Raw genomic sequence first — 23,906 nt, 5'->3', positions numbered from 1 at the left:
AGCCCTTGAAAAAAATATCTTGAATCATTTCATTGATAAATTTCTTCTCCCATTAAAACTCTTATCAAATTTTTACTATCAATTTTCGATCTCCTTAGTATCTTTAATGCTTTTTATCTACACAGCCAATCAACCTGTATCTCCTAGTTTCAACAAAATGGAGTTTTTCCATTTCTTATTCTCCTTGTGTTTGATGTGACTTTTTAAGAGCTGGAGCTGAAACCTTTCACTATGCCCTCTTCAAAATGGGCCTGACAGGAGCAGACAAATAGCCTGGCAATTAAGATGCATGTGTCCCACATCAGAATACCGGTTCAATTCTCAGTTCTGGCTCCTGACTCCAGCTTCCTGCTAATCCAGACCCTGGAAAACAGCAGTGATAGTTCAAGTAGTTGAGCTCTTGCCATATGTGGGAGACCTGGATTGAGTTTCCAGCTCTTGGCTTCAGCCCTGACCCAGCCCTGACTGTTGAAAGCATTTGGGGAGAGAATCAGCAGGTGGATCTCTCTCTCTCTCTCTCTCTCTCTCTCTCTCTCTCTCTCTCTCTCTCCTTCTGTTCCTCTCTCCTTCTCTCTCTCTCTGTTCCCTACCTCTCAAATAAATATTTCTAAACTGTTAACTGTAAAATGAAGTCACTGTTTTGCTTTCTATTGTTTAAAGAGCCTTAAAGTGTGTGTGTGTGTGTGTGTACTTCATTTGAACTTCCAACGACAGACATTACAAAGGGAATTACCACCACACACCTGCAGCCCAGGAAGCTTATCATGAAGATCCCACTGAATATTGCTTAATCCCTCAAAAATCTCCCCATTTCTCATGACTTCAATTTTTTTAATCTATGAGACTTTTTTTTAAACTATAGGAGTTTTAAGGGAAATATGAGTTTCTCCATAGAACTACAGGATTAGCCACTATTTTAGGATACCGCGGTGCTGAGATTAGAGCTATTTATCAAAAATCACAGAGCACACTCAGGAAAGCGAAGAGGTGGAGAGCTGCTGGGAAGCCAGTGGACTGCACTCTGACGAGAGCAAGTGCAACCGGGCTGGGAGCTGCTTTTTAACGCAGTGCACAGCACATAAGTGAGCACAGCCACTGCCTGCTGGGACACAGTGCCCTGGAAAGCCACCTAGGAGCCAAATCTGTTCTTACTTTGAAAATGTTCAGAGTTTCCTTAAATACCAAATATAAGTGTCTGAGCCTCTGATTCCTTGTACCTCATTTGCTGACTTCCAGATAAGTGGAAGACCCTGGGGAAAGAACTGTTTGGATTATTACACTGTGAAGGACTCCTGGTGTAATTAGCATTTGAGGCTGTCTACCCTAGCCGAGTGACAGAATACAGGACGGCACTTTATTTATCCAGGATCCCTGAAGAAGGAGGGTTCCAGGTAAAGTGGAAGTCCTTTAAATATGGCTTTGGTCGGCCAGCGCCATGGCTCAATAGGCTAATCCTCCACCTGTGGCGCCAGCACACCAGGTTCTAGTCCCGGTCGGGGCGCCGGATTCTGTCCCAGTTGCCCCTCTTCCAGGCCAGCTCTCTGCTGTGGCCCAGGAGTGCAGTGGAGGATGGCCCAAGTGCTTGGGCCCTGCACCCGCATGGGAGACCAGGAGAGGCACCTGGCTCCTGGCTTCGGATCAGCGCGATGAGCCATCTGCAGCGCACCGGCCACAGCGGCCACTGGAGGGTGAACCAATGGCAAAAAGGAAGACCTTTCTCTCTGTCTCTCTCTCACTGTCCACTCTGTCTGTCAAAAAAAAATGGCTTTGGCTCCCCAGCCCCACCTGCTCGAAGTTTCAATCCCCTTGGATTGGAACAGAAGGCTCCAAAGTGATATTGCTTAGTGCAGGCTGTGGACCTCAGAGGCAAAGAAGCAGAAAATGCGCCCGTGTTGTTCACTCAACCCCGCAACGTGACAATGTGCGACAGGAGGTGCCTCTGGACTTTACTACTCGTCCTTATATAGAGGAAGAACCACGCCGTCTTGTAATGATTGAGACAAATGTCTAAGGCCCTGTGCCACCCGCACCGGGGGATTCTGCATCACCAGCTGGGACAGGCAGCTGTGTCTGCACCCAGCACTTCCTGCTGGGAGGACACGGGGACCCAGACCCAAAAAGTATGACCCACCGAGGCTTGGAAGGGTTCTTCAGGAAGAAATCTTGTCTCTCCAATCTGTCTAAAATGATATAATTTTGGGCCCGGCACTGGGGCATAGTGGGTAAAGCCGCCACCTGCCGTGTCAGTAGCCCATATGGGCGCCAGTTCGAGTCCCAGCTGCTCCACTTCCAGTCCAGCTCTCTGCTGTGGCCTGGGAAAGCAGCAGAAGATGGCCCAAGTCCTTGGGCCCCTGCATCCACGTGGGAGACCCAAAAGAAGCTCCTGGCTCCTGGTTTCAGATCAGCATAGCTCTGACAATTGTGGCCATCTGGAGAGTGAACCAGCAGATGGAAGACTCTCTCTCTCTCTCTCTCTCTCTCTCTGCTCTGCCTCTGCTTCTCTGTAACTCTGCATTTCAAATAAATAAATCTTTAAGAAAATTAAAAAGTAAAATGATATAATTTCTTTCTGCCTCCTTTATACAGAATATATTATGCTTGTGGGGTTTGTACCTGTTTCTATACTATTTCTGTCTCCTCCCTTGCTGTCACCTATCACTTCTCAACTCTTGGGATGTCAGACTTCAGCCCATAGCTTTCAGTCTCCTAGGGAACCAGAAATAAACATGATGTTGAGATTGTATATAAAATAAGATTCGGCCTGGAAGGCACACACCTGTGATAAATGACATGCAACACTGGATCTCAGCAGAACCTCTGAACCAACAGCTCATAAAGTATGGTCCAAGAGCCCCTGTGGGTCCCCAAGATCCTTTCAGGGGTCCACAAAGTCACAACTCTTTTCATAAAAATACTAAACCATTCCTGTCTTTTCCCCTTCATTCTCTCAGGAAGAGTAGAGTTTTCCAGACTACATTACATGTGATATCACATTTTTGAAGGCAGAAACAGCTATAGAATCCAGCTGTCTGTCTTTCAGTAAAACACTGAAACAGGGTTGGTATTGTGGTGCATGGGGTTAAGCCGCCTCCTGGGATGCCATATTGGAGCGTCTGGGATCAAGTTCACCTCTGCTCTCAATCCAGCTCCCTGCTAATGCACCTGGGAGGCAGTGGATGATAGCCCAATACATGAGTTCCTGCAGCCCATCTGAGAGACGCAGATGAAGTTCCTAGCTTCTCACTTCAGCCTGGCCCAGCCCAGCTGTTGCAGGTGTCTGGAAGGTGAACCAGGGAATGGGAAACGTCTCTCCCTGTCTCCCCTACTTTCAAATAAGCAAATAAATATTCTTTTTAAAAAAAACTGCAGAGATTTGCAAAAATATAAAACAATGACATTATTCTCACTGCTTGTTTTGTGGGGAAAAGTCACTTTTCATATAATATATACATACAAATATATATATATATATATGAAAATAACATCCTTTCTTTAGACTTAATCAATAATCATCATTATTCAGAACAACGGCAGAACTTCAGAGAGGGGTGGGCCTTTGGCACAGCAGTTGAGACCCCCTTGTGACACCTAAGCTGCACATCAGAGTCTTGGGTGAGAGTCCCAGCTCTCAATTCCAGCTCTCTGCTGATGGGCACCCGGGGAGGCAGCATGTGATGACTGAAGTATTTGGGTTCCTGCACCTACGCGGGAGACCTGGATTGAGTTCCAAGCTCCTGACTTCAGCCTGGCCCAGCCCTGGCTGTCGTGGAAATTTAGGGAGTGAGCCCGTGGAAGGGAGCACTCTCCCTGTTTTCCTGCCTTTCAAATAAATAAAAATAAGTGATTTTTTAAATAAAAGAATTTCAGAGGAAAGCCCCTCAACTCCTCTGAGAAGCAAAAAATTTAATCCCAAACTCCACACAGTTCATAATATTTATATTAATATGCAATAGGTTCATGTTTGTGGTTTTTTCATTAATTATTACAAAAATAGTAGGTTTTTTTTTTTTTTTTTGACAGGCAGAGTGGACAGTGAAAGAGAGAGAGACAGAGAGAAAGGTCTTCCTTTTGCCATTGATTCACCCTCCAATGGCCGCTGCAGCTGGCGCATCGCGCTGATCCGAAGCCAGGAGCCAGGTGCTCATCCTGGTCTCCCATGGGGTGCAGGGCCCGAGTACTTGGGCCATCCTCCACTGCACTCCCTGGCCACAGCAGAGAGCTGGCCTGGAAGAGGGGCAACCAGGACAGAATCCGGCGCCCCAACCGGGACTAGAACCCGGTGGGCCGGCCCAAAAATAGTTTTTAATGTTCTCTATTTGAATTTCAGATACAGTACATATTGACAGATACAATCCATATCAACAAAAAGTCTTTGGAATTTTCAGTGATTTTTAAGAGTGCAAAAGCTTTCTGACAACTAAGTTTAAGCATCGCTCCTCTAGGCAGCCTCTTTTGAGAAACACAACCTGCTCAATGACTTCCTTCAATATGCTGAGAAGTAAAGCTTGGAATCTTTTCCTTACGTCTTACCTCAGTTTCCCCAAACAAACTTTTTGAATTCATATTAACTTTTATAAGAGGAGAGAGAGAGTTGGGTATTCCACAGTCAAATCAAACAAAGTAAGATGCACAACTCAAAAGCCCTTAGAAATTATTTCTCAAAGCTGCACAGGCACTGACCTCTCAGATGTTCTAAAATGGAAAGTGACTTTAAGGCTATCAAATTTCTGCTTATGTGGCCTTTCAGGGTTCCTCACATGTAGGATAAGTTGCTGGGTGGTGGTGTTTTTAATTAATTAGTGTGTCCCAAACCAGTTTTTCCTTTAACAGCTCTTCTGGAGAAAGGTTGGATTGGACTCATGGAGAGCCATTCGTGGGTACTCTGTCCTTTCAAAAAAATAACTATATATTTATTTATTTATTTGAGAAAGAGATGGGCAGAAAGCTTCCACACACTGGTTCATGCTCCAAATGCCCATCACTGCTGGGGTTCGACCAAGTTGAAGCCCCAAAGCCAGGAGCTGGTGACTTGATCCAGGTCTCTATATGGATGCCAGGAAGTCAACTACTTGAACCATCATCTGGTGCCTCTCAGTGTCCGCATTAGCAGGAAGCTGGAATCAACAGCAGAGTTGGGACTCAAACCCAGGCACTCTGATGTGGGACGTGAGCACCCCCAGTGGTTTCTTAACTACCAAGCCAAATGCTGTGCCTTGCTCATTTTTAAAAATTAATTTTATTGTCCATACGATGGGAATAATTGTGAAGATACTTTTCCATAAGTGTTCTATTTGCCTATAGACAACTAGATCATACGTTCACTTAAACTCTACCATTTTCTTCCCATTACCATCAGGAAAGCCCAGTGGGAAGTGACCACTTGTTTCCATTTCAGCACATACAACTTTCATTTCAGTAATTAAATTTGAAGCTTGGGGTTATTTAATCAAACAATGGACTTCCGTTCCCTAAGAAGTATTCCAACTATGAATGTTCACTTATAAAGAATTTTGAGCCTTCATAAAAGACTAAAAATAGAAAGTTTAGCACTTGCCTTGATACAAATTATTGCAATCTTTTTTCCATATTCAGTTGCAAATACATTTTACCACTAATCTTAAGGTGAATTAGAAATAAATGTTGGGGAAAGGAGTTTTTTTGAAACACTCTTACCAAACAAAAGCAGAAACACAAAATATAAAACACACAAAGAATTACACTCTTTGGAGATAAGTGACTCCATCAGAAACCTTACCTGTTCAAAGACAGAACTTGAGAAGGAAACCCCAAAATTCTCTGAGAAATCAAAATTTAAGCACAAACTCCACAAACTTTTATTTATGGAGAAAGTCTTTAATCTCTTAGAATTGATTTAGTCATAACTTTTTTCACTTTTTAATTAATTATTGAAAAGCAGAAAGAGACAGGTAGACGGACAGAGATTTCCCATCTACTAGTTCACTCCCCCAAATGCCCACAACAGCAGGGGTTGGGCCAGGATAAAGCCAGGAGCCAGAAACTCAGTCCTGGTCTCCCAGCTGGATGGCAGGGACCCAAGTGCTTGAGCCATCATTGGCTGCCTCCCTGGGTGTGCAATTAGAAGAAAGCTGGGATTGGGAGCCGAGCTGGGACGCGAACTCAGGCATCTTGATATGGAACGTGAGTGTCTCACGCATCATCTTAACTGCTACACAAAATGTCCACCTTTAGTCTTAATATCGACCAAGGGTCAGCAAACTAGGGGTGGGCAAATAGGCTGCTACCTGTTTTTATAAATAAAGTTTCATTGAAACAAAGCTGCATTCTTTTGTTTACATATTGTCTATGGCTGCCATTGCAGCAGAGTTGAGTAGCTGCAACAGAAACTATATGGCCCACAAAGACCTTACATAAGTTTTCCAACCTCTAATTTAGATAAAGTCTAAGAAGATAGAAAATTATACATTCCAACCCAAAATAGATTAGAAGCTGCAAAAGATGGTCAGGGGAGAAATCCCAGAGCTGGCTATGCTGGTCTATGCAGGGAGAGCCACTGTTGCCCTGATGTTGAAGAAGCAGACTGAAGAACTCTGACAGGAGTCCTTAGAACTGAACTGTCTAGGACGCGGGTTGAAGAAGCTCCCTTCCATCTAAGGCAGACAACTTGGAAGGCCCAGTCCTGCTCCAGTGGCCCCAGATGGTTGGTGGAAGCCCTGGCGGCAATCCTGCACAGATCAGCTTCTCCCTCACCCAGTCCAGTCCTCCTCATCTCCTTCAGGTACCTCTCCCAAAGCAACCCTTCTGCACCAGCTTCCATTTCAGTGTCTGTTTCTAAGAAACTCAATCTAACACTGTATTGAGAGGCATGGAAATCAGTGTTGGGGTCAGTCCAAGCAAAACGTCAAGTAACTCAATAGGCATTGATCACCCCCTTGACTCCTGGCACTACACTAGGCTCTGTAGCAAATAAAATGGGAGAAATACAATCCCTGCTCTCAGGACCTGGCACGTTGTATATTGTCTATGACTGCTGTTATGCTACCCAAGCTGATTAAAACCTACCTAAGGGGAGGATAAGCTGCCCAAGCTATTCTAAGATGAGGTTCATTGTCACCGCCACTGTAGGTAGCTTGGGAGAGGAAAATAAGAGCGAAAGTTGGAATAGCTGCCCAACATCCGGTTGAGGGGAATAGGCAGTCATCATGAAGGTAGGACTTGGCAGGGAGCTTCAAAGACTAGCAGGGGTTCACGATGGGTGGAGACAGCAGCAATGCAGGAAGTAATATACGGAAGGGACTGAATTCAGGAATGGAAAGAGCAAGTCACCTCTTGGAGATTCAGTTGTGGCCAATTTACCAGAAAGTTGGGATGGGGCGGAGGGCAGGAAGAGATGTTGTTTGAAAGAAACATAGGTAGCAATCAGCTCAGGGAGATTCTTGAAGACCAAGCCAAAGAGTCTGTTGACAACAACATGCAATAGGAATGATTTTGAGCAGAGGCAGGATGACATCCAGAGATAATTTGGCACCCTAACTAGCAATTCTAAGAACTCAGGAAGGCATTATTAATTACTACACCAATTCTATAGTGAAAATGCTTTTATTAGCCAATAGGAACCTTAAAATAATACAGAACTTGCAAAGGCTTTTCATGTGCCTTTTTAAAGAGGAGTTCATTATATTCATTGGAATATGCAACATAAACAATAAAGTAAATGGTAAAAAAAAAAAAAAAACTACTATGCCAGGACAACAGAAATAAACTAAGATGATCCCATGCAAACCAGGATGGTTGCATAAGCAGAAAGACAATATGATCAGAGTTATTCTTTCAGATAACTAAGACAGTAGTACATCAATTACCTATTGCTGTGTAACAAGTCACCCCAACTCAAGACAGCAATAACCTATTAACACAAAATGCGGGGAGTTGGCAATTCAGACTGCTCTCAGTGGATAGTTCTGCCAAGGTCTTGCCAAGGCTCCCTCTTGTGGCTGCAGCAGGCTGCAAGTGCTAACTAGTCTAGGTTGGCCAAGCTGATGCACACAACAGTTGGTGTTGGCAGTCCCAAAGTGCCACAGGTCCACTGAACTATGTGTCTCCAACAGTCTAGTCAAGCTTTTCCCATGAGTCCCTTCAGCAAAAGAGGGCAACCATTTTTCAAGTCTTTGCTTACGTCACATTTGCTATCATCTCATTGGCCAAGCAAATCACATGGGTAAGCCCAGAGGCAGTGTGGGAGAGGAATTCTCAAGTCCCAGAGATAGGGAGTAGAATTTCACTGGCAATCTTGTAGAGACACTGAGGCCAGTGATAGGAAATAGAAGAGTTACCTGCTTAGAAGTGGGTGTTCTGGCATAGTGGGTTAAGCCACTACCTGTGATGCCAGCATTCTATATGGACACTGGTTCAAGTCCTGGCTGCTCCACTTCCAATCCAGCTCCTTGCCAATGTATCTTGGAAAACAGCAGAGGATGGCCTAAGTACTTGGGTCCCTGTCACCCACATGAGAGATCCAGGAGAAGCTCCTGGCTCCTGGTTTTGGTCCAGCCCAGCTCCAGCCACTGTGGCCATTTGGGGAGTGAATCAGCAGATGAAAGACTTCTCTTTCTCTGTTTCTCTCTGTAACCTTTCAATACATCAAATAATTTAAAAATAAAAAAAAAAGATTTCCCTGTCTTTAAGAAAATGTAGTAGTAGTTAATGCTGGGGAGTTACAGGTACTGCAGTGAGAAGACAGAAAGAAGCTTGATGATGGCTTCAGAAATTACAAAATTTTTGGAAACACCACCAAGGATCATGAACGAGGACACCTACACATTGAGGGAAGAATGCTGGACAGCAGCAAGCCCCTTGACCTCAGAAAGCAGGCCACTGTGGCACCCAGACTGCAGCCTCACACCTTCCTCCAACAAAGCCTGCAAAGGAGGAGGGGCCCTGTGATGTTAGTCAAACAGCTGACTTGGTATATGGTGTTGGTGTGGGAGATAATGAACTGGTACACAAGGGAAGGGCCAATGGTCAATAAGCACAAGGAGGAGCTAATATTTGACGAAGCAGTTAAGTTGACCAATGGGATACCTGTATCCCATATTGGAATGTCTGAGTTTGAGTCCCAACTCCTCTTCCAATCCTGGTTTCTTGATAATGCACATTCAAGCACTGGAAGCAGCAGGCTGTGGCTTGAGTACTTGAGTCTCTGCACCCATGTGGAAGACTGTAACTGAGTTCCAAGCTCCTGGTTTGGCCTGGCCCAGCCCCAGCTGTCATGGACATTTGGGGAGTGAGCCTGCAAACAGAAAATATTTCTCTGTCTCTTTCTCTATATCTCTCTGTCTTTCAAATAAAAAATAAAGGGAGATGAGCAGCAGGAAATCATAATGAGATGCAAAGGAGAGCCAGCTGCATTGAGAGAGAAGTTGAAAACAGGAACTCAATCCAGGTCTCCCACAGGAGTAGCAGGAACTCAACTACTGGAGCCATAACCTGCTGCCTGCTATGATCTGCAATAGCAGGAAGGGGGAATTGGAAGTGGAGCCAGGACTCAACCCCAGGTGTTGGATAGGGGATGTGGGTACATTAACTGACATCTTAAATGCTACGCCAAACACCCATGTCGGACAATATATACAACTTTTTAAATTGGAGGCATTAAAAGGAGTAAGCTTCCAACATGAATGTTGTAGAATCCTCTATTCCTCAGATAATATTACAAGATAAAAGCACTTTAGATTATTTTGATTATTTTAAGAAGAGGATTAAAATGTCAATGATGCTCCATATCCCCACCCTCATGGGGCCTGCAGTCTGGATGGTGAGGGGCAGTCACGAATAACTACACAAATATTTACCTGGTTAGCACTGCAGTGGGTTGGGGCAGAGACTCCTCCCCAGCCACCCTCTCCTTCTATTCAGTAATGAGTCTCCTGGGGCAGCAGCAAGGCGCTTGGCTGGAAAGTGCATCTCCCAGCCTCCCTCTGAGTCAGCTTGGCTAAAGATACACAGGGTTCTGCTTCTAGGACAATGTGTGGAAGAAGTAAAACACTGAGTATCTTTCATCATGGCTAATTAGGACGCACCATTTTGACCCGCTACAGTTTCACATTTCAGATGGTCTTCAACTGACTTGTCATTGTTTATCTCAGTGGTTTACATTAATTTTTGATTGTGCTCCTACTTTGTGCCAGGCATTGTGAGAATACAGACAAATAAATCTTAAGAAGAAACAGTTTAGTTCCTTGAGTCCTACAGAGGCTAGAGTTCAGGCTAAAGTTGCCAGGCTTAGCCAATAAAACACAGGATGCCCAGTTAAATGGAAACTCAGATAAAGTATGTCCCAAATGTCACATGGAACATTTGTATTAAAAAAAAAATTGCTGTTTATCTGAAATTCAGAGTTAACTGGATGTCCTCTATTTTATCTGGCAGCCCTAATCCAGGCCTTTTTTGTCTGTAAGTAACCAGAAGACATTTCAGTTTTTGGGGTTTTTTTTTGTTTGTCTGTTTGTTTATTTTGTTGTTGTTGGTTGGTTGGTTGGTTGGTTTGGCTTGGTTTGGTTTTAAAAGATTCATTTGCTTGTTTGTTTGAAAGAGAGAATGAGAGAGAGAAGTCAGGAGCCGGGAACTTCATCCCGGTCTCTCACGTGGGTAGCGGGAGCCCAAGTACCGGGGCCATCATCTGCTGCTTTCGCTGCTTTAGCAGACAGCTGGATCAGAAGTGGAGCAGCCAGGACTTGAACTAGTGCTCTGTTACGGGATTGTAAGCAACAGCTTAACCCACTGTGCTACAATGGTGGCCAGAAGACTGTGAAACCAAGTAGCAAAAGAAACAATTAACAAATTACACTTTCTTTATGTTGCCAACTCTTTTAATTCATTTCAGCCACCCTAACTAACCTGCTCATTCTGTTCATCAATCCAAGCCACAAGCACTTAGGCAGACTGCTGACCCATAAAATCGAGCAAAATCAAATGGTGCATACCACGACATGACCTGGTAGCTGCTACACAGCAACAGGAACCGGAGCCACAGACAACAGCAAATTGTAGTAAATATCAATGTGAATGTAGTGCCTGAGTCACGTGAGTCCCAGGAGAGCTTTAGCTTCCCTGGGGTGCACCTGGGGGCATCCCAGCCGAGAACCCTCCTTGCTGGGAGATCTGCCCTGAGAGACCCCTCTCTCCAGAGCCTGGTTTCTTTCAATTCTCTACTAGGCTTCCTGTCTAACTTCCAGATCAAGAAAGTCTGGAGAAACTTCAGATAAACACTTCAAAATTATTTCCTGGAAGCTCCCCAAACCCAACATGTGACTCCCCCTCAGTCCGCATAATTGAAAACAAGTTATGTAATTCCTGCTTCTCGGGGCAGGAAGGGCTGTGCACGCCCGCCGGGGAGTGCAGAGACTCCGCCTGTCGTCTGGAGTCACATTTGAAATAAATACACAGAGGGAACTGTGCAGAAACGATGAATAATGAAATGGTAGAAATAGCAATTAAAGAGCAGTGGGGACCGCAGAAGCTATTTCTGTCTCTCACTGAGAATTCCTGATGGTTTGGGTTAGGTGTTTACTTCCAAGGATTGTTTTGAATGTCTGGAACACACTCCCTGCATGACACCCATTATTTCCAAATGCATACAATGGACGGCTCTGACCTATGTCGGGAAGGACTGAGAAACAGCAAGAGGCTAACGCTAAACAGGCACGAGTCTCCTTCGTTCCACCAGCTAGCCCAGTTCTTCTCAGAATCCATTCTCTGATGAGGAAGGTAGCTCCTGGAGAAACCGGAAGGAATTTAAGTTTGATTTTTCCCTCCTTTTGGGTTTCTTTAGTGGTCAACACCTTCCGGTCCATCTTTTCAGAACAATAATCTCTGGGATGGTGTTGGAATCTTCCAGAAGACAGAAAATGAAACAGAAATTCACTGTGAACCCTACAAATATTGCATTTGTGGTTGTGTCTTATGCTCTAACTGCACACTTTCAGGATAGTGGAGGTATTTTTAAAATACTCAGTTGTGGAGATCTCTTTAAAATACTCATGATCCTGGAATCTTGATGGCAATTGATGTGGGCAATAAATATATTGATTTTTTTAATCCAGGTTCTTTAAAATAATATTTTATTTATTTGAAAGGCAGAGTGACAGAGAGAGGCAGAGACAAAGAGATCTTTCATCCCCTGTTCACTCCCTAAAAGACTGCAATAGTCAGGGTTGGACCAAGCCAAAGTCAGGAGCCAGGAGCTCCATCTGGTGCAGGGGCCCAAGCACTTGGTCCATCCTCCACTGCTTTTCCAGGCACATTAGCAGAGAGCTAGATTGGAAGTGGAGCAGGTGGGACTCGAACCAGCACTCAGATATGGGATCAGGCATCACAGGCAGTGGCTTAACCCACGGTGCCACAACACAGTCCTAACCCAGGTTCTTACTTCCGGTAGATAGAAACACACAGCAGTGACTGTTATCGTGAGCGAATGAAACAGGTTTTTTTTTGGCATTCACGCGCAAGTGTGGGCTGCCCCTCACTGAGAAATACCAAACAGGAGTGGGCCAAAGTGTTGCTCATAAACCAGGAGAAAGGAAAACCAAAAACAGTACCTGTAATTGGGAAGAGCCGTCCAGGAGTGGTAGAGGACAGCGGGACAGGTCCATCGGAGGCCGTCCAGGTGCAAACAAGAGCAATAGGTCAAGTGCGTTCCGTTGTAGAAAGAGCGAGAATGGGAGCAGCGTCTCCAGCCCTCCAGACGGGGTCCCGGCAGAGAGAGCGAGCCGTCTCCCATCTTCTGTCTTCCACTTCTTTTTATAAGGAAAGAGGTGGTATCCCAACTGGAGACACAATGGAGCAGGCCTCTGGTCCCAGATGCGAGAGATGCACCCTGGGAAGGTGGGTGTATCACATCAACAGTTAAAGGGACAGGGTCACGTTACAGGTATACAAGAACTCCAACTCGCCTAAACTTTAACTAACTGCCTGGTTACACCATGTCACAATCACTATACTTTTTTTTTTTTTTTAAGATTTATTTATTTATTTGAAAGGCAGAGCCAGAGAGAGAGAGAGAGAGAGAGAGAGAGAGGTCTTCCATATGCTGGTTCACTCCCCAAATGGCCGCAAAGGCCGGTGCTGAGCCAATCTGAAACCAAGAGCTGCTTCCAGGTCTCCCATACAGATGCAGGGGCCCGAGCACCCAGGCCATCTTCTACCGCTTTCCCAGGCCATAGCAGAGAGTGGATCAGAAGTGGAGTGGAGCAGCCAGGACTTGAACCGGTGTCCATATGGGATGCCGGGACTGCAAGCAGTTGCTTTACCCACCACGCCACAGCACCAACCCCACAATCACGATTCTTAAAAAACTCACACGAGGGGGCCAGCACTGTGGCACAGCAGGTAAAGCCACCGCCTGCAGTGCTGGAATCCCATATGGGCACCAGATCAAGTCCCGGCTGCTCCACTTTTTTTTTTTAAGATTTTTTTTTTTTTATTTGAAAGACAGAGTTACAGAGAGAGGTAGAGACGGAGAGAGAGGTCTTCCATCTGATGGCTCACTCCCTAGATGGCCACAGCGACCGGAGCTGCGCCAATCTGAAGCCAGGAGCCAGGAACTTCTTCCGGGTCTCCCACGTGGGTGCAGGGGCCCAAGGACTTGGGCCATCTTCCACTGCCTTCCCAGGCCATAGCAGAGACCTGGATTGGAAGAGAAACAGCCGGGACTAGAACTGGTGCCCATATGGGATGCCAGCACTTCAGGCCAGGGCTTTAACCCGCTGTGCCACAAATGCTCCACTTCTGATCCAGCTCTGTGAAAGCCTGGGAAAGCAGTAGAAGATGACCTTGGACCCTGCCGCATGGGAGACCTGGAAGAATCTCCTGGATCCCAGCTTCAGAGCAGCCCAGCTCCAGCCGTTGCTGTCACTTGGGGAATGAACCAGCAGTTGGAAGACTTCTCTGTCTCTGCCTCTGCCTCTCCCTCTCTGTAACTCTGCCTTTCAAATAAATAAGTAAATCTTTTAGAAGTTCATGTGAATAACTAGAAAAACACAAGTAGATTGCTGGTGCTATAATGCCTTTGCGGCCATTTGGGGAGTGAACCAGCATCAATTACCAGAACCACATGAGGATTCTGTAAAAATGTGGATTCCTGGATCTTGCCTCAGGAAAGTGGAATCAGCCTCTGGGTTGAAGGTTCCAGGGATTTGAAGGCCAGCAGGTTCCCATAGTCTCACTCCAACAGCACCCACACCCTGTGGGGAAACCTCAGGACGAGGAGACTGGAAGCAAGCAGGCAACATGTGGGTTGGTTTTTATAAGATTTTATTCATTTATTTGGAAGTCAGGATTACAGAGAGAGAAGCAGCAACAGAGAGAGAGAGAGAGAGAGAGAGAGAGAGAGAGAGATATCTTTCATCTGCTGGTTCACTCTCCAAATGACTACAATGGCCAGGGCTGGGCCAAACTAGCCAAGAGCCAGGAGCTTCTTCTGGGTATTCCATGTGGGTGCAAGGCCCAAGCACTTGGGCCATCTTCTGCTGCTTTCCCAGGTGTGTTAACAGTGAGCTGGATCAGAAGTGGAGCAGCAGGGACTTGAACCGGTGCCCATATGGGAAGTCAATGCTGCCGTCAGTGGCTTAACCAGCTGCACCACAGCACAAGCAACAAGTGGGTTTTTTTTTTTTTTAAGATTTATGTATTTATTTGAAAGGCAGAGTTATAGAGAGCCAGAGGCAGAGAGAGAGTCTTCCATCTACTGGTTCACTCTCCAGATGGCTGCAATGAATGGAGCTATGCTGACCCAAAGCCAGGAGCCAGGAGCTTCTTCCAGGTCTCCCACACGGGTACAGGGGCCCAAGGACTTGGGCCATCTTCTACTGCTTTCCCAGGCAACAGCAGAGAGCTGGATCAAAAGTGGAGCGGCCGGGACTCAAACTGGTACCCACATGGAATGCCAGCACTGCAGACCAGGGCTTTAACTAGTTGCACCACAGCGCCGACCCCACAAGTATGTTTTAAGAGGAAGGTTCACTCAGAAATTTCCCAAGTCCTGGACAGAACTAAATAGGCCAGTCACTTCATTCACTCACTCAACAAAAATGTTTTAAAAGTCTAATATGGGCCGGCGCTGCGGCTCATAGGCTAATCCTCTGCCTTGCGGCGCCTGCACGCCGGGTTCTAGTCCCAGTCAGGGCGCCGGATTCTGTCCCGGTTGCCCCTCTTCCAGGCCAGCTCTCTGCTGTGGCCAGGGAGTGCAGTGGAGGATGGCCCAAGTGCTTGGGCCCTGCACCCCATGGGAGACCAGGAGAAGTACCTGGCTCCTGCCTTCGGATCAGCGCAGTGCGCCAGCTGTAGTGCGCCAGCTGCGGCAGCCATTGGAGGGTGAACCAACGGCAAAGGAAGACCTTTCTCTCTGTCTCTCTCTCTCTCACTGTCCACTTTGCCTGTCCAAAAAAAAAAAGTCTAATATGATTTACTTACGAGATGGCAGCAATAGAAGAACATGACTTATTCTCTGCCACCAGGAAGCTCAGTATCTACTCATTCATTCATGTCTTCACCAAATATTTGTAAAACACAGGCTATGTGCTAGGTACTGTTCTGGATGCTAAGCTGCAGTGGTGCACAAACAGTTCCTGTCCCCTGGCTATGGTATTCAGCACAGCTTAAATCCCTTTCTCTTTTTTCAAATTTATTCCTAAGCAGTTTATTCTATTTTATTTTTTATTTTTAATTGACACATAGTTATTGTGCATATTTATGGGATAACATATTTCTATTCTTTAAGACTTTTTTATTTATTTGAAAGGCAGAGTTACAGAGAGAGGGAGAGACAGAGAGAGAACCTTCAATCTTCTAGTTTACTCCCATAATGGCTGCAACAGCCAAGGCTGGGCCGGACTGAAGCCAGGAGCCAGGAGCTTCTTCTGGCTCTCCATGTGGGTGCAGGGGCCCAAACACTTGGGCCATCCTCTACTGTTTTCCTAGGTGCATTAGCAGGGAGCCAGATCTGAAGTGGAGCAACCAGGACTCAAAGCAGCACCTATATGGGATGCCAGCACTGCAGGTGGCAACTTTACCCACTCCACCACAACACTGACCCCTGGAGTGCCATATTTCAATACATGTAAGTGATGTTTAATAATTGGAGTAAGTGCCATATCTGTCACTTCAAACTGTCAAGCTTTTGTCATTTCTTTGTGTTGAAAACATTCAAAATCCTCTCTCTAGAAATTTGGAAAGATAACAATTGTTACCACATAGTCTTTCCACTGTGCTAAGGACACAGGCAACGTATGAACGCGGCCTTGACTACTGGATTAGCAGTTCTTGGAGCAGAACCACAGCACTTGCACGATGTGGAGGACAGATGCCCCCTTGAATTCTACACCTGGACACTTGCCTCCACCCTAGCCCTAACCATGAGCTTTAGGGGCTGCCCAAGTGGGATCACAGCACGTGCAAAGGGAAGAAGCTGCCAATACATACGGAAAGTTCAGAAATGATGGATAATCTAATGTGGCCTAAGTACAGAATACCCCGAGGGGAGAGGACGTGGCTGGAGATTTTGCTGTGGGTGGCTGAGACCCCAGCGGCAATCTACAGTGTGTGAAGTTCCTTGCATTCCAGATGCCCCTCACTCCGTGTGTGACAGTCATATGATCCATCTTCTTTTCTTCTAAAAATTCACTTTGATGGCAGGGTAAAAATAGAGGTTGGGAGAAAGGCATGGAGACCAATGGAAAAATAAAGTAGCTATTGTAGAAGTGTCAGAAAAGGTAACAAATATGAGTATTCCAAACTGTTCATGGAAAAATTGAATTAAAAATAAGCTTATTTTGGTGCAAAAAAATGTTGAAATCCATGCATATTTCTTTCCATAATAAATATTTCCCTGCAAATTCTTTGAAGAGCTCTCATATTTCAGTTGAGGCAGTGGCCTACATGGAAAGGAAGCTGGGGCCAGCATTGTGCCCAAAGCAGGTTAAGCCACTGCCTGCCGTATTGGCATCCCATATGAGCACCAGTTTGAGTCCCAGAAGCTCCACTTCCAATCCAGCTCCCTGCTAAGGCACCTGGGAAAGCAGTGGAAGATGGCCCAAGTGCCTGGGCCCCTGAAACCACGTGGGAGACCCAGATGAAGTGCTTGTCTCCTGGCTTTGGCCTGGCCCAGCCCTGTGCTGTTGCAGCCATCTGGGGAGTGAACCAGCAGATGGAGGATCTCTCTCTCTCTCCATCTCTCCCTCTCTCTGTAACTGACTTTAAAATATATATATATATATATATAAAATTTAAAACAAGCACAAAAAAAAACATAAGAGCACAGAAAGGTGGAAGTAAAAGAATGAAACACAACTCACAGTGGCCAGTGGAAAACAAAGAGCACACTGACCAAGTACAGCTGGAGAGAGCTGGGACAGGGATACGGGTTCCCAGGGGGACTGGCTGCACCAGGAAGCCGTTATCTCTGCACCCAGGAGAACATGGGCAAGGAGCAGTCACTGGAAGCAGGAAATTGCTTGAAGCTGTGGTGGTGCCTTTGCTAATCCACAGAGCTGCAGGAAAGGAGCAGACAGATAAATCCCCCCAAGTCTCTCATCTCCTCGTTCTGCATTCCTGCAAGGGGCCCCTCATTGGCCAACCCCAGCCAGAAGCCAGACCCTGAAAGAGGATGGGTCTTGCTGTCCACAGTGATCAACCACCTGACAAGAAAGGGAAGAAGTAGGGAGAGGATCTAGATGTGCAAACAGGATACATACAGAACCTAAAGTTAGTCCTGAGTTAGCAAATACGCCAAGACACATGACAGAAGCCAAGGCAAACACAATCTACAATGTAGACCCCAGAGTCAAAAACGCCCCTGGAGATAAAGGGAATCACTCCTGATAACAAACCATTCATCCCATCAGGAAGCTCAGTCTACACTGTGTGCTCCCAACAACACACCCTCCCAACGCCACACACATACAGCCTGAGCATGTATCCATCTTGCGATAAGACAAAACGGAGCGAGACCTACTAAACTCTATCAGTGAAACAAGGAAGAACACACTTCTCTCAAAGTAATTCGTAGATCGAGTGGACTGGCAGAAATCAGAAGATTTGAAGAGAATAAATAACAGACGTGAACTTTGAGCATGTGAAGAGAGTTAAATACAGTACATAGAAAACACGCATTCTTTTCAAGCACACATGCAACATTTATGGAAATTGATCAGATGGCAGGGCACAAAGCCAGCCTCACATGTCAAAGGGTTTAGTGGCACAGTCTCCATCAGTGACACTGATACCGCTCAGTGAGAAAGCAGTAACAAGAAAAAAAAATGAGTTTAAAATCTGTTAAACACTCTTGTAAGTTATGCATGCAAATTTAGAATAGAATAAAACTTGTGGGATGCAATACAGAACTTAGACGTTAATAACTTTTAACATGTATTTTCACAACCAAAACTAAAAAATATGGGCCAGTGTTGTGGTATAGCAGGTTAAGCTGCTGCCTGCAACACCAGCACCCCGTAAGGGCACTGGTTCAAGTCCCAGGTGCTCCACTTCTGATCCAGCTCCCTGCTAATGCATCTGGAAAAGCAGTGGAAGGTAGTTCAAGTGTTTGGGCCCCTGCACCTGCAGGGGAGACCCCAAAAAAGATCCTGGCTCCCGGCTTCAAATCGGCCCAGGTCCGGCAGTTGTAGTCATTTGAGGAGTGAACTAGTGGATGGAAGACTTCTGTCTTTCTGTCTCTAACTCCGACTCTCAAATAAATAAATATATTTTTTTAAATTAAGCTTCACATCCAAATGAAAATGTTAGATGCTTGTTACTGGTTACTCCCTGAGCGCCACTCCAGACTCACCACTGGATTCCAGCCTCACTGGGGCCAAGGGCAGTGACCTGTTGGCTTATAAAACTTGATGTCATGAAATTCATATTTATTAAATAAAAGCTTTCGGTTAAAAAAAAAAAAAACTGTGATGTCCTGGTTAGCTCCCTGTGAAGCTCTCTACCCACACTTCCTCCAGTTCCGCCTCACTGACGTCAGGGCCGCCCCTCCTGTAGGATGCTTCTACTCCCCTCACAGCTTCACCCCAGGTCCCTAAGGCCCTGCACCCTTCCCACCTCCCAGACTTCCCACTCCTTCTCCTTCCTTGTCTCCCATAGCCCATGTCACCTTCTAACTGAAACGCCACTAAAATGTGAGCTCCATGCACACAGGAATTGTTTGCTTTGCTTTCCTAAGTGCTGTCATTGCTGTATTAGAAGATGATGGAGGCCGGTGCCGTGGCTCAATAGGCTAATCCTCCGCCTGTGGCACCGGCACACTAGGTTCTAGTCCCGGTCGGGGCGCCAGATTCTGTCCCAGTTGCCCCTCTTCCAGGCCAGCTCTCTGCTGTGGCCAGAGAGTGCAGTGGAGGATGGCCCAAGTGCTTGGGCCCTGCACCCCATGGGAGAGCAGGAGAAGCACCTGGCTCCTGCCTTCGGATCAGCACGGTGCGCCGGCCACAGCGGCCATTGGAGAGAGTGAACCAACGGCAAAAGGAAGACCTTTCTCTCTGTCTCTCTTTTCTCACTGTCCACTCTGCCTGTCCAAAAAAAAAAAAAAAAAAAAAAAAAAAAGGAGAAGATGATGGAGAAAGGCTTGTTTAATGATGGATGAAGAATAGAGGTGTAACGTATGAAAGAATGGCAGGAAAACAAAAACAAAGAATCAAGAAAGGAAAATCTAAAGACAAGAGCAGGATTTTATATGAAAGAAAACATACATAAAACAAAGATAATTTAGCAAAGCTAATAGTTGGTTCTTTGAAAAGACAGGAAAATAGACAGACGCCTGTCAAGTGCAGCTAGGAGAAGGGAAAGCCCCACCAAACAATGTCAGCAATGACCCCGAGCACTCAGCCACGAAGGCCGCGGAGATGCACCAGATCCAGGCATTACAAACCACTGCATGCCGGTCAGTGCGAAAACTGAGATGAAAGGCACATTTCAAAACCAAAATAAAACTAATCAAAGCTGACCCAACAGGAACTAGAAACCCTGAAAGAGCCCCTTTAAGCCTATTTACAACAGAACTTCCCATGTGGAAAAAAAAGACCAGACCCAGAAACCTTCTTCGACAATTCTATGACATGTCAAGGAATGGATCGCAGGAAACTTACACAAATGCTTCTAGAAACAAGGCATGCCCCACAATCCACTTTTGAAGAGTGGCATACCCACTGCCGGCAAGGACAGCAAATAAGGGACACTGTTATGAAAGAAGATGCTAAAACACCAGGTTAAACATAAATCATTCAAGTCTAACCATGTGCAGGAAAGGCCACTGACAATGACCAGACTTGATGTAGCCTAGGATGCTCAGTTGGCTCAACAATAGAAAATCAAATAATGTCATTGGCCATATCAAAACATGGAAGAAGAAATGCCATATGATTTTCACAGTAGAGTTATGAAAAGTATCCAATAAAATTCAACTTTCATATATATCTATACATAATTATTCAAATGAATGAGAAATACTTTATGAACCTAAAGTCAATGTAATACAAATTTCTCTGACTTTATCTTTTATGGGAGGGATTGGACCATAAACCAATGGAATAGAAGGGGGACTAGAAATAGACCCACACTGGAGAGTAAGGAAAGGATGGATTATGTTAATTAACACTGCTGGTAACAAGTTAAAATGGAAAAAATGAAATGCAATCACCACCTAACACTATACACAAAAATCAATTCAGGTTCAATTAGACTTAAATAACAAAGATAACACTCTAAAACATAGAGACAATAATATAGAAAAATCAATTTATGATCTTGGGTGTGAAAAGCTAGGTTTTTTTTTTTAAGATTCATTTTATTTATTTGAAATGCAGAGTTACAGAGAGAGAGAGAAAGAGAGAGAGAGAGAGAGATCTTCCATCCACTGGTTCAATCCTCAAATGGTCGCAACAGACAGGGCTAGGCCAGGCTGAAGCCAGGAGCCAGGAGCTTCTTCTAGGTCTCCCACATGGGTTCAGGGACCCAAGCACTTGGGCCATCCTCCCCTGCTTTCCTAGGCACATTAGCAGAGAGCTGGATCAGAAGCAGAGCAGCTGGGACTCAAACCTGAACCCATATAGGATACCAGCACTGCAGGTGGCAGCTTAACCCACTATGGAACAACACTGGCCCCAAAAAGCTAGTTTTTTTTAAAGACCCCAAAACTGACCATTATAAAGGAAGAAATGATAAATTTGACTATGTTGGATTAAGAAATGTCTGTGCTTGAAATTTATATCGCTGCCCTCCGAATCTTCGCTAGCATCAAGGGTGGTGCCCACACACACTGTCAACGTCTCTGCTCCTTTCCAAGGCTGGCTCCTGCCTCAGCAGCCCAAGTTCCATTCCTTGTTACCTCCTTCCGGTTCTTGTCTTCTTCAGGTTCTACTTCCAATGGCTTCTTCCCAGCCTTAGGACACCCCCTCTTCCGCGATGAGACAGCCTGCCCGTGCCCCGGGGCGCTCGCTTGCTGATTGGCTTCTCCTGAGAAGGCATCTAGGCTCACCACCCCCACATTCGTTCCCCTCTTCCTGTAGGCTCGCTTCTGCCAAAACTGACAATAAAGTGAGCCCCTGTGTATCCAAAACCCAGGTTCAAAACAAAACCATCCCACCCTGTGTGTCTCCCCCGTCCTGATCTCTTCCTTCCCCAACTCACCCTCTAGGGTTTACATCCAGACGTTCATGCTAATCATGCCTATCCCATACTTTCACCACCCATGTATTCCGAAGGTATATGGTGCTTAGTTTCTTTGTTTGTTTGTTTGTTTGTTTTGCCCTTGTGTAAATATAATACCACGTGTCTTATTGAACTTGCTTATTTAAAGATGTTCAATCTCTAGTCCCGGTCGGGGCGCCGGATTCTGTCCCGGTTGCCCCTCTTCCAGGCCAGCTCTCTGCTGTGGCCTGGGAGTGCAGTGGAGGATGGCCCAAGTGCTTGGGCCCTGCACCCCACGGGAGACCAGGAGAAGCACCTGGCTCCTGCCATCGGATCAGCGCGGTGCGCCGGCCGTAGCACGCCAGCCGCGGCGGCCATTGGAGGGTGAACCAACGGCAAAAAGGAAGACCTTTCTCTCTGTCTCTCTCTCTCACTGTCCACTCTGCCTGTCAAAAAAAGAAAGAAAGAAAGAAAGAAAGAAAGAAAGAAAGAAAGAAAGAAAGAAAGAAAGAAAGAAAGAAAGAAAGAAAGAAAGAAAGAAAGAAAGAAAGAAAGAAAGAAAATGGAGGGACCGGCACTGTGGCGCAGTGGGTTAACGCCCTGGCCTGAAACGCATCCCATATGGGCGCCTGTTCGAGTCCCTGCTGCTCCACTTCCGATCCTAGGAAAGCAGTAGAAGATGGCCCAAGTCCTCGGGCCCCTGCACCCATGTGGGAGACCCAGATGAGGCTCCTGGCCCCTGGCTTCAGATCAGCGCAGCTCCGGCCGTTGCGCCATCTGGGGAGTGAACCAGCAGATGGCAGACCTCTCTCTCTGTCTCTGCCTCTCCTCTCTCTGCGTAACTCTGACTTTCAAATAAATAAATAAATAAATCTTTAAAAAAAGAAAATGGAAACAGGGGAAAGGTGGACTTTGCAACAAGTGAGACTGGAGCAACTTGGATGCCAGTTAATAAAATGAATCTTGACTGGTCCCTACATCACACAGTACATAAAAATTAATTTGAGATGAATCATAAGCTGAGAAGTGCAGGGAATTTAAAAGCAAAACAAACAAGCAAAGCTTCAGAGGAGCCACAAGAAAATATTTTTATGACCTTAGGGTAACAAAGATTTTTTAAACAGTACATTAAAAAAAGCTTGACATATTTTTGAAAATCAAACAATAAAACTTCAGTAAGAAATTTCGTCTATCAAAAGACATCATTAGGGAGTAAAGTCAATCCAGACTAGGAGAAAATACTTGCAATATATAGCTAACCAAGGATGTGGTCCAGAATGATATTTTGTTCTGAAATAGGTAAAGTACTAACAATTAGGCCGGCGCTGTGGCTCACTAGGCTAATCCTCCACCTTGCGGCGCTGGCACACCACGGCAGCCATTGGAGGGTGAACCAACGGCAAAAGGAAGACCTTTCTCTCTCTCTCTCTCTCTCTCACTGTCCACTCTGCCTGTCAAAAATAAAAAAATTTTAAAAATACTAACAACTAAAAGTACAGTAAAAATCATTGAACTGCCACAAAGGAAGATAGACAAAAAATAAATATATGAAAAGATGCTGAGCAATCCAAAAAGATACCACTCTACACTCATCGGAAAATTAAAATTAAAACTATCAAGAGGTTTAGTGAAACTGTGGGAAAACTGAATGTCCTATACACTCCTGGTGGGAGTATAAATGCGTACAAACACTTTGGAAAACCATTTGGCAGAATCTCCTAACCCAATAATGTTCCAGTTGGTATACAGGCAGGAACAGGTAGCGCCTTTGTCCACCAAAACCCATGTATAAGCATGCTCATAGCAGGTGCTGGGCCTGGTGGTTAAGACGCTGGTGTCCCACCCCAGAGGACGTCCTTCTGATTCCCGGCTCTGACTCCGACTCTTGACTCCAGCTTCCTCCCAGTGCAGTCTCTGGGAAGAGGTGATGGCTCAAGGAGTGAGGTCCCGGCCACCCACATGAAAACCTGGCTTGAATTCCAGCTTCAGGATCCAGGATGGCCCGACCCCAGCCATCACTGGCATTTGGGGAATGAATCAGCAGGTGGGAGCCCTCTCTCTGTACCTGTTAAATAATTAAATAAATGTCATGAAAGAATTATCTTAGGAGCTCTATCCATAACAACTGTATGACATGGCTTTTCATACAACGGAACGGCTGCACAGGAGAAAGAGTGAAAGGAAGAAAGAGTATAGGGAGGAGCATGAAGAACAGAAGGAAAGAGGGAGGAGGGAGGCAGTGCTGA

At 45.6% G+C, this 23,906-nt stretch overlaps 1 long non-coding RNA gene across 5 annotated transcripts in view; it reads right to left on the bottom strand.

Moving 5' to 3' along the window:
- The window catches only part of LOC127490183 (uncharacterized), a 63,276-nt gene that overhangs the window by 24,257 nt on the left and 15,113 nt on the right, over window positions 1-23,906 (bottom strand). For all 5 annotated transcript variants that reach the window (XR_016232854.1, XR_016232857.1, XR_016232856.1 and 2 more), the window contains exon 2: window positions 12,576-12,853. This is a non-coding gene — a long non-coding RNA (uncharacterized LOC127490183). The remainder of the gene's footprint in view (window positions 1-12,575; window positions 12,854-23,906) is intronic.

This window comes from Oryctolagus cuniculus, chromosome 4 (assembly GCF_051225735.1).
Source record: "Oryctolagus cuniculus isolate XC-2025 breed Fujian yellow rabbit chromosome 4, ASM5122573v1, whole genome shotgun sequence".
Classification (NCBI taxonomy): domain Eukaryota; kingdom Metazoa; phylum Chordata; class Mammalia; order Lagomorpha; family Leporidae; genus Oryctolagus; species Oryctolagus cuniculus.
Note: the sequence above shows the minus strand (reverse complement) of the source record. Positions and strands in the feature narration are given on the sequence as shown.